At 47.6% G+C, this 11,163-nt stretch overlaps 1 protein-coding gene across 3 annotated transcripts in view; it reads left to right on the top strand.

The window, feature by feature from the left end:
* The first annotated feature begins 908 nt into the window (after positions 1-908).
* The window catches only part of EPS8 (EGFR pathway substrate 8, signaling adaptor), a 132,524-nt gene continuing 122,269 nt past the window's right edge, over positions 909-11,163 (top strand). For 2 of the 3 annotated variants that reach the window (XM_035126529.3, XM_088676944.1), the window contains exon 1: positions 909-1,127. The gene's annotated coding sequence lies outside the window, so the exon portion shown is untranslated. Of the gene's footprint in view, positions 1,128-2,740; positions 2,761-11,163 lie in introns of those variants that run through there. The other variant, XM_088676946.1, reaches the window with a different exon arrangement.

Genomic DNA, 11,163 nt, shown 5'->3' with positions numbered 1-11,163 from the left:
CTTCTGATCGGCAAGCCCTAGGCTCAGTGGTTTAACCCACAGCGCCACCTGGGTCCCTGTGCATGCTTATTTAGAGGTAAATCCCATTTAGCTCAGAGAAAATTAGGCTGCATTCCTATGCACGCCTACTTGGAAGCAAGTGCCATTGAATCCAACTGGACTTGCATCTAAGGAGACATGCATAGGGTTGTGCTGCGAAGCTTTGAATCCATCTCCCATCAGCTCTGCTAGCTAAAACGACCAATAGTGAGGAATGATGGGAATTGTAGTCCAATAACAACATCTGGAAGGCTAGGCATCGCCACTTTGGATATGCAGGTCTGGTTTAGCTATATGCAGCAGGTTATGAAGCACCAGCAAAAAAACCTGCGGCAACATCTCAAGTAAGAATGACCAGGCAGATCCAATGATTCATATCGGGGGTGGAGAACCTGGCGCCCTCCAGATCCTGCTGAACTACATCTCCCATCAGTTCTAGAAAGCATGACCAATGGCTAAGGATGAGAGGTGGTGGACTTGCTTTCCCCGGAGGTTTCAAAGCAGAGGTTGGGTGGCCGTCTGCCATGTATGGTCTAGTTGAGATTCCTGCATTGCAGGGGGTTGGACTAGATGACCCTCGGGGTCCCTTCCAACTCTACAATTCTATGATGGGAGAGTTGTAGTCGAGCAACTTCTGGAGGGCATCACGTTCCCCACACCTGATTTGCAGGAAGCCGTACATGCAACCATCACTTTGGAGCCCAATAAAGTATGTTAGCTTAAGTACATATATAACGCAGCCCCAAAGGACTTTGGCATCCTGAACGTGTGAACCGCCGCGCCGCTTCCTCCCCTCCGCGGGGCTTCGTCCACCAGCGAGCGAAGCCCGGGCCGTCCAGGAGAGGGCGCTACGGCCCGCGAGAAGCCCCGAGCGCACGAAGCCGCCGAGGCAGAGGCGGGCACTTTGGAAGCGGGAGCGGGCTGTGCGGAGGGCGCTTCACTCGGCAGCCTCGCCGCTCTCCCCGCCCGTCGGCTCGGACGCTCTGCGCGGACCAGGCGGCTCCTGTCCTCCCTGGGAAGGAAGGGAGAGGAGAGACGGGAGGCGAGCCCCGCGCGGCTGAACGGAGGGGGAAGGAACCAGCAGCGCGGTAAGAGGCGCACAAAAGGCGTCGGGGGGAGCGGGGGAAGGGTCCCTCCCCCCCAGAATCCGGGGGGAGAGAGGCGGGAGGGGTCGCCCCTAACCCCGCTGGGGCCCAGACCCACATTTTCCTGCTTTAATGCTCCCTCTAGGCGTCGAGGGGGTGCGAAGTACAGCGTCTGGGGCGCCATCTGCTCTCCTGGAAGATTTTTTTTGGGGTGGTCTCTTGGTGGGTTCCTCCTTTTTCCAAAGGGGTGGGGAGGGGGGAAATAGACCCCCCCAGTCTATTTTCCGCCCTGGAGCTCCTGAGACCCGCGTCTTTGCTCTCTCTCCTTCTCCACGTCCGCTGCTCGTGAAAACTGTAACGTGTGAAATGACCGCGTGTATTTGTGAAAGGTGGAAGGGGGCGCGTGTTCAGTAACAGGCGCTCCCCCCCCAGCCGCCGCCGCCGCCCTATCCAGTCGAGACGTGCGCTGCTCCGCTTCCCTTCCCCTGTAACCTGAGCACTCGCTCACTTACCACACCTGTGATCTATCTTGTCAGCTGGTTTTTTTATTCTTTTAAAAAACAACAACTAGGGAATGATTGTAGTTGCTGGCTTTTTATTGCTTCCTGGAGTAGATAAATGTGCTCGTTAGAGGAAATCCCAGCTTCCTCCCCCGCCCCCAAGCTTTTATATCTTTCCACCTTTAGGCTGTGCAGTCCTGACCCCACTTACCTGAGAGCAAGCCCCGTTGAATGCAACAGGACCTCCTTCTGAGTAGACATAGGACTGCAGCCTTTAAACTCTGGCGACTGCATTGCCTTTTAACAGCAGCTAGTGCTCCAGATTCTTCTCGGAATCAGGGAAGGGGCAATAAAAACTGCCCCAAGGATGTACAGTATACCTCTTTGTGTTCTTTCTCAGCTGAGGTAGTGGGGTGTAGTGGTTAGAGCATCAGACAGGGAGGTTAGGCTTTAAATCCCCACTTGGCCATGAAGTCCACAGTGTGACCTTGAGCCAGCTGCTATCTCTTGGCCTATCCTACCTTGCAGGGTTGTTGTTGTGGGGGGGAGAGATACTGCCTGGAATTCCTTGGGAAAAGGTGAGAAATAAATGTAATAGTGACTAACTAGCTATATTGCTACTTTTTCTGCCAAGCTCCTAATTGCAGGGAATGTCTTCTTATTGTGCAGTGTACAGACCAATCATTTCGAGCACTCACTTCCTAAGAATCATGAGAACTGTGTTTTGTTAAGGGTGCTGGGAATCGCAGCTCTGTTGGGGGAACTACAGTTCCGAGAATTTTTGAGGGGGTGCACTTTAAATGTATGGTGTGCAAGGTCACTTTTAACCACAATTAGCCACTGCCCATTTTGACGGTAGTAATAAAGTGCATGACCTTCTGCATGACCCATTTTCAGCCCACGGTGAGCTCTTTCTCTCTGTGTGTTTATTAATCTGCATTAGTGTTTGTGAGTACAAAACAGAGAGCAGTTGCTTATTCTCTCGAGGGAAAGCGACAGGGAAACTTCTCCATAGCAGGCTGGATAAGTGATGGTTAGCTAGGACTTCTCTAGTGGATTCTTGTGTTCCAGTTTATGATGCACTACCTGTTGGTTATCGGCCTGCTTAGCAACACTTAGTCGCTGCCTCTTGAGCTGTAAGTAATAATACCCATGGGTAATTATTGTTAAATATACTGTGTAGGGCGTCTTTTTACGACTGGGGTTTCCATCTGCTCGGTAGATATATAATAACAGGCAGCCCCACCAACTTCAGCCTTGAACTTTTATCACAGAACATCAGATGTTAACATGTGGTAATGTTAGAAGCAGGAGCCTGATGTTTTGCCATGGGTGGAACTGATGGATTTGTAGCAGGGAGTCTAACTCAAGAAGGTAGTGCCCTCCCCCCAAAAAAGATGATGGAGGGAGTCAGTGCAATATGCCAAATTATTGCTCCTTGCAGGCTGCAGTTCAGTGTTTAGCACTCGGGCCAAAAGGTGAGTCATGCAAACACGTGACAAGATTTCTGTCACATTTTTGAGCCTGCTATAGTATGTGTGAATTTTCTGTTTTAAAAATAAATGGAAAGTTAACTTTCTAAGTTAACTAAGACAGGAGTGCCTGGCGTGCTATGGTCCATGGGGTCACGAAGAGTCAGACACGACTAAACAACAACAACAAACTTTCTAAGTACAGTATTTCTGTTCTTTCCTGTTGAACTAACACAAGCAAAAAGTCAAATACTGGGACCACAAGGTGATAATAATTAGGTAGGCAAGGACCTCCCTTCAATTCCTCAGTTTGTGCTTAAGAGTTTGCAAAATGGTTTGCAGTGATAGCCAACTAATACATGCTTGGAGTAGTAGACCTATTGGAAACCACTGTGCTTACTCTAACGTTGGATATTACTCTTCGTACACCAGCAAGCACTTTCTAGTCTGGGCAGAACAAATGCAAAATAAAGGGACCAGTTTTGCTATGGACAATTCACATACTGTTGACTTTTGTTGCCATTGTTGAATTGGATGATTTTATTAATCTTTTTTGAGACTGGTCGGATGAATGCACCTTACAATGCTTCCACCTGTGACCTCCCATCTCAGATTCTGTCTCTAGCACTTAAGGTGAAATGTTCCTACTGTGCAACTGTGCTCTACTTAACAACTATGGTTGCTGCTACTTTGGCAGTCTCAGCCTGAGCATCTCTGAAGCTTGCCCCCAAGGCTTAACTCTAGGTGGTTCTGTAAAAGGCAGTTTCCATTTCTTTCCAGTAGAAATGTTAGGGTGCTTCTGGACTGTCACGGGGGGGGGGGGCTGAGCATGCTTGTTATTGCCAAACTACGTTCATGCAAACTCCGAAAGGTGCAAATAAGTGCATTGCGGGTGGAGCAGAGGCAGTCTGCACCGTGCTGGACCACTTTTGCTTTTGTATGCACAGACCACTTTTGCTTTTGTATGAAGAAGTGTGCATGCACACGAAAGCTCATACCAATAACAAACTTAGTTGGTCTCTAAGGTGCTACTGGAAGGATTTTTAAAATTTTTGTTTCGACTATGGCAGACCAACACAGCTACCTACCTGTAACTAGCACTTTTGCTTGGGCTGCACAAATCGTCCTGATACCTTGTCCACACCTAAACCCCAAAGCAGAATCTGTCAGTTGCTTCAGTTGTCTTGTAAAGGGATCTCTTTTACCTCGACCCACGAGAACGGGACCTTGCCAGTACTGACTTCCTGTTTTTGGCATGTGTTTATACATCTTTAAAGTTTTGTTTTACTGGGTTTAGTGTTGTATCTCTGTTTTTGTGGCATCGTTTTGTTGTGTTTGTGTTTCTTTCTTTTTGTACATTGCATAGAGATTTTTAAATAGGAATACAAGCACATGCCACGGCTAGATACTTCGTAGTTTTCTTATTATTTTCGATTACTTAAAATAGATGCTCGATTACATATTAAATGATGCCTTGGTCGAGTTAGCAATTGTACAGTGAACCCAAGGTCAGCCTCTGCTTTGGTATCAGGCTTCAGAATCAAAATTCCCACGTTTTCCTTGCCTGCTGCTGCTGGCAAAACATCCCAGAGAAGTTACTTGATCTCCTTTTAAGAGGTGGAACGACTTTCTGGTTTCTCCAAGCTGAATGGAGACTTTTTGTATTGCTGGTTTCCAAAGCTCTTTCTCCAACTGTAGCAGAATCACTCTTCTCAACCTGCCTGTGGCTGCTCGCCAGGAGGAAAACCGGCCTGACACTTTTTGAACTCCAGCCCATTACAGGGAAGGGTCACACGCTTGACTCCATCCAAATCCTTTTGATTGGTAAGGGAATGAATGGTGTTAGCTCTCATCTCCTGGGTTTTGATTTCCTTAACATGGAGATCCTGAATAGAACATCTGTCTGGGCCAATTTCTTTATAGAGCTCAAACCTGGGCATGAAAACAATTTGTTCCTGGATTCCCCTGTCTCCCAAACCCCCTTCATCTCCTGAGAGCCTGTTTTGCATTCAGCAAAATGGAGCAATAAAGCGTTTTCTGGGCTGTACACCAGACCCTCAAAATGTCCCTATTTTCCAGGGACAGCCCCAGATTTACAGAAGAAGTCCCAGCTACAGGTAGGTAGCCGTGTTGGTCTGACATAGTCGAAACAAAATAAAAAAATTCCTTCCAGCAGCACCTTAAAGACCAACTAAGTTTTTAATTTTGGTATGAGCTTTCGTGTGCATGCACACTTCAGAAGAAGTCCCTTCAGAAGAACTCCCAGTTTCTGATTTGATCCTGGAATGTCCCACTTTTGATCCTGGAATGTCCCACTTTTCCTTAGAATGCCCTTGCTTTCATCAGAAATTTTGAAACATATGGTAGAACATCCCTATTTTCATCAGATAAACGTTGGAGGGTATGGAGTTATGCAACCCCTGAGCCAAGGAAATAAGTAACTACAATCTTTGGAAGACATCTGAAAGCAGCCTTGTACAGTGGTACCTTGGTTCTCAAACGGCTTAGTTGTCGAACAAATCGGCTCCCGAACGCCACAAACCCGGAAGTAAGTGTTCCGGTTTGTGAACGTTCTTTGGAAGCTGAACATCCAACACAGCTTCCTCTTATGTGCAGGAAACTCCTGCAGCCAATCGGAAGCTGCGCCTTGGTTTTTGAACAGTTTCAAGAGTCGAATGGACTCTCGGAACGGATTAAGTATGAGAACCAAGGTACCACTGTGTAGGGAGCTTATTTTAATGTTCAATGTTTTATTACGTTTTGATATGTCTTGGAAGCCACCCAGTGTAGCTGGGGCAACCCAGTCAGATGGGTGGGGTATAAATAAAACAACAACAACAGCAACGACGACGACGACGACAACAACAACAACAACAACAACAACAACAACCAAACAAATAATATATAGAGTAGGATATCCCTATTTTCATCGGAGAAATGTTGGAAGGTATGTGTACACTACAAGGTAGGCAAAGAGGTTTCAATGTTCCTTCCACGAGTGTCTCATGAAATATGGGTGAACCATGTATTCCACCTTGAGCTCCTGGAAGAAAAGGGTGGGATATCAATGAAATAAAACGAAATGAACAAAAGTAAATAAATATTCGCTGGATTGTCGCTGATGACAAATTGCATCCCTCCTCCCGCCCGAATTCGCTTCTAAAACTGCCACCCACGTCAACCTTGTTGGTACCAACTGCACAGCAGCCAAACAAACAGAAAAGCACGATACTAGCTGGTATCTCTTCAGCCACCGGACATCTACGTCGGCAATAGAAAAATGAGCTTCTTCTTCTTAAGTTGCATCTACTGTGGCTTCAGGAAAAGCTAAGATCGGGAAATGTCACAAGTCCAAACCAAATGCACCCATTCTCTAGCGCAGCATTGGATGCTGTGAGATAACAGTGCCTGCCTTATCGAGACTTACACCTGGTCTGCTTGAAAAGTGCGGTATTTCTGGCGCGGGGGCGATTGACGCACCTATCGCTTTCACTTTGAGGAGAGGAAGTAGAGTTTTATCCCATCGTTTCTCAATAGCAGGCCAGAACAATGAGCGTTCCTGCTCTTGTAATGTCCGTAACAATTCTATCCCTAATCGGATCAGAGGATGCAGGGGGCAGTGTTTGTGTGCAGAATTGTAACTGTCGGTACCATCCTCAACCTCTGCCTGTTGCTCAGCTCTCTTTACAAGGCACAGGAGAGTGTCTACATAGAGATAGCTTGTCTGCACACAGGCCTGGTTCATCTGTGACAGTGGCTTTCAACCAGTGTGCCGTGGCACCCTGGGGTGCCTTGAATGATGGTCAGGGGTGCCGTGGGCAACACTAGCCTCTGTCCCTCCTTCCTTCCTTCCTTCCTTCCTTCCTTCCTTCCTTCCTTCCTTCCTTCCTTCCTTCCTTCCTTCCTTCCCTCCTTCCCTCCTTCCCTCCCTCCTTCCCTCCTTCCCTCCTTCCCTCCCTCCTTCCCTCCTTCCCTCCTTCCCTCCTTCCCTCCTTCCCTCCTTCCCTCCCTCCCTCCCTCCCTCCCTCCCTCCCTCCCTCCTCTGATGCCCTCTCACTTGACATGAGTCAGCAGTGTGATGCAGCAGCTTAAAAAGCCAATGCAATTCTGGGCTGCATCAATAGGAGTATAGCATCTAGATCAGGGTCTCCAAACTACGGCCCGGGGGCCGGATGCGGCCCAATTGGCCTCCCAATCCGGCCCGCGACGACCCCCGCCGCTCGCTGCTCGCTCTTCCAGGTCGGAAAAAAGCGCCGAAAATCCTTTGTGCGCATGCGTATGGGCCTCTCCCCGACCCAGAAGAGGTCATTTCTGGTGCACTTCTGGGTCGGGGGAGGCCCATACGCATGCGCACAAACGATTTCTGACGCTTTTTCCGACCTGGAAGCGCGCCGCCGCGCCAGTAAGCGCCCGTGCGCACACTCCCTCGCCCTCCGGCCCGCCGCGCGATCGGCGCGGTGGGAACTGGCCCAAAGCCCAGTAAGTCTGGGGACCCCTGATCTAGATCAAGGGAAGTAATAGTACCACTGTATTCTGCTCTGGTCAGACCTCACCTGGAGTACTGTGTCCAGTTCTGGGCACCACAGTTCAAGAAGGATACTGACAAGCTGGAACATGTCCAGAAGAGGGCAACCAAAATGGTCAAAGGCCTGGAAATGATGCCTTATGAGGAACGGCTTGGGGAGCTGGGTATGTTTAGCCTGGAGAAGAGAAGGTTAAGGGGTGATATGATAGCCATTTTCAAATATATAAAAGGATGTCATATAGAGGAGGGAGAAAGGTTGTTTTCTGCTGCTCCAGAGAAGCGGACACGGAGCAATGGATTCAAACTACAAGAAAGAAGATTCCACCTAAACATTAGGAAGAACTTCCTAACAGTAAGAGCTGTTCGGCAGTGGAATTTGCTGCCAAGGAGTGTGGTGGAGTCTCCTTCTTTGGAGGTCTTTAAGCAGAGGGTTGACAGCCATCTGTCAGGAATGCTTTGATGGTGTTTCCTGCTTGGCAGGGGGTTGGACTGGATGGCCCTTGTGGTCTCTTCCAACTCTATGATTCTATGATTCTATGATTCTTTTGTCTTACGTGGTGTGATGTGGTCGCTGGGATACATCTGTTGATGGCTGGGTGGGGAGAGCTCTCCATGCAGAAGCAGATCTGGGGGCTGGGTATATGGTGCTGCTGTTTTTTTTGCATCTGGGTCTTGAAGACTGTGTGGCGTAGGTCCATTCTTCTCCTGCTCACTGCCAGTTTTGCTAGGTGTAGATGGCTGCCACAAGCCTGTGTGGCCTGCTCACCCACACATTCAGAATGAAATAAAAATATCTGAAGAAGTGAAGATATCTGAAGAAGTGTGCATGCACACGAAAGCTCATACCAAAATAAAAACTTAGTTGGTCTTTAAGGTGCTACTGAAGGAATTTTTTTATTTTGCTTCGACTCAGACCAACACGGCTACCTACCTGTAACATTCAGAATGGTTTCCTCGTCAATGGATCCTGCAGAGAAAACAATAATACCTTTCAAACAGTGTGGCAAATTCTCTTCCACAGGAGCCTCTGCATGCAAGCAATATACATTCCTATGCACCTGTATGCAGGCATCCCACTGGGTTATGGGATTTCATTCTGCATCGCTCTCTCATTTCTAAACATATTTTGGCAGCTGTAAGAGCTGTCAAATCTTGCTTCTTCTTTGTAATGGGAACCTAACGATTTGCACGGAGCTGGATTCTGCATTCCTATAGACCTGGGGGTGCCTGCTCATTATGCTCCTTGCTGCGGGAGTTTTGGAGGAGGTGCAAAATAGATCAATGCACCGTGGGAGCAAGTTGCGCTCCCGCTTCGTTGGAAACATCTATGCGCTGGCAATCGGGAGGTGATGGTTTTCTGTGATGCTGTGAAATGCGGGGATCAACTGTACGGTACGTGTCTGAGCAACATGTGGATGGAAAGTGGTGGAAGAAGCAGAGTTTTCTTACCTATAAAGTACACAAACAGCCTCTCCAGTTACCAGATTGTCATGCAAAAGGGATCTTTTATGCATTCATGTCCCCCTATCAGCCCAGTACAGCACCAAGTGACATGTGATTTGTACCAAACGGCATGCAAATTTGTTTTATGGTCACTGGCTATAAACGGCACTTTTGTTCACGATGTTTTCTAAGAGACATCTCTTTGCTTTCTCCCTTTGGGAAATGGGTGTGTGCTTTCTGTGTGTAGAGTATGGGAGAAATACGTAGTATGGATTGCAAGTAGTTTTATGTGTTTTTAGAGACCTGTTCCGTTAAAAAACAACAAAACCCACCCCTTTGACTTAGGAAGTGTGTTTTCTGTTAAAATTCAGGCACCTTATCGCATCTAAACAGCTTGCTTGAAAGGGAATACAGACACTCTGCTATCAGCAGAAGAAGGAGAAGGAAAGATGTTGGGGAGAAGGGGAGGGTTTTGATTTGACCGAGCTACACAGGTAGAACAACTTGCCCTTTCCCCATCAGACAGTGAAAAGCATTAAAAATGGTTTCAAACAGGAGCTGTTCATCTGTGAGCTAAGTCTTTTTGACATGAGCCACCTTTGAACTGTTACCAGTGCAGCTGGAAATGCAAAGGGGTGTTAATTTTGCAGGACATTCAAATTGGCTAATTATATTAGCCCAAGCCATCAGAAACACACTGTAGGGTGGGTGGGGAAGATTATACTGTAGTACAAAAGGGAGAATTCAAGCAGTGGTAGAGCACAGGCGGGTGCAGGGCTGGCGTGCGTCCCGGGGGCGTGGCGCGCCACCCGTAGGGGTGTGGCATGTGTTGGATTTTTTGAATAGTTAATAGTTACTTTAGAGCCGGTCTAATGTAAATACTGCCTGTTTAAGAGAAACAGGTGCAGGTGATTTCTGTTAATTGCCCACAGGCGTGGGCTCTGCTTCTTGTATATAAGGCTCTGCCAGAAAGCCTTCTGTATCTCTTAGTTAGATCTTTCAGTTTGATTCATCTCTTAGTAGATCACACTCTCAGTTGTTCTCAGTTTAAGAGATTCCTTAGTTGAATCTTAGTATGAGAGTTGCTTAGTTATAATGCTAGTTTGCTGTTAATTCTTGGGTAGTTTAATGGGAGTTTTGTGGGAGGTTTGGAAAGTGGGTAGATAACATTGCTAAGAGAGAAAGCATTTATCTTTAGTTTAAAGTCTCTTTAGATTCAGTTTGTTTTTCAGATAAAGAAACCCAACCGTTTGTATCTTCATCTGCATACTTTTACAAGTGTGCAGTTAGTAAGGGGTTTCATATAAGTGAAATAATACCCTACGTTCTTGGTGGTGTTTTCTTAGCCAGGTCAACTTCTGACTGCGTATACTCTGCGAGAAGCGTACTTTAAAGGGCCGTTGTAAAACTAGGATATATGATTTAGGTTAAGCAGGTTTCAATATCCAGTTTTCTCCAATATTATTCTTATCATATATATATATAATTTTCAATAGCATGCATCCTGGGGGCGTGGCGTGCCGTCTGTAGGGGCGTGGTGCCCAGCGCTGGTGGGGGTGCAGCCATGATGGCACCCCACCGGAATCGCGCTGCTGGGGGTGGTGAGCTCCCCCCGTACTCCTCTTCCTCCACCAGTGAATTCAAGTACCCATTTTTAGGATGTTTAGGAATATGCCTAGCACTAGAGGGCAGCTGCTAAGCACTCTACCGGAAATAAGCACTGTAAACTGGGTTAGGATTCGCTTCTGATGGGTGCAGATGTCTTTCCTCAACCTCTTAACCGGGGTTAAAAGGTTTTGAGAGGGCTGTGTGATAGTGTGTTCTCTCCCCCAAGTGACTCCCCTCTTACACAAAATGCCCCCCTCCCCCCTTGACCCCATCTTGGCTATGGTTAAGATCAGGCACCCCCAAACTTCAATTCCCATCTTCCCCAACCACTGGTCCTGTTAGCTAGGGATCATGGGAGTTGTAGGCCAAAACATCTGGAGGGCCGCAGTTTGGGGATGCCTGGTTAAGACTATCCAGGGTTCTCACCTTAGCCAGAATGTGCAAACCATGGTTAGCAGGGAATCACTGGGGAACGGAAGTAGGGAATTCTG

This window comes from Zootoca vivipara, chromosome 9 (assembly GCF_965207765.1).
Source record: "Zootoca vivipara chromosome 9, rZooViv2.hap1.1, whole genome shotgun sequence".
In the NCBI taxonomy this organism is placed as follows: Eukaryota; Metazoa; Chordata; class Lepidosauria; order Squamata; family Lacertidae; genus Zootoca; species Zootoca vivipara.
The sequence above is the reverse complement of the archived record's forward strand: the minus strand, read 5'-3'. Positions and strand labels throughout refer to the sequence as shown.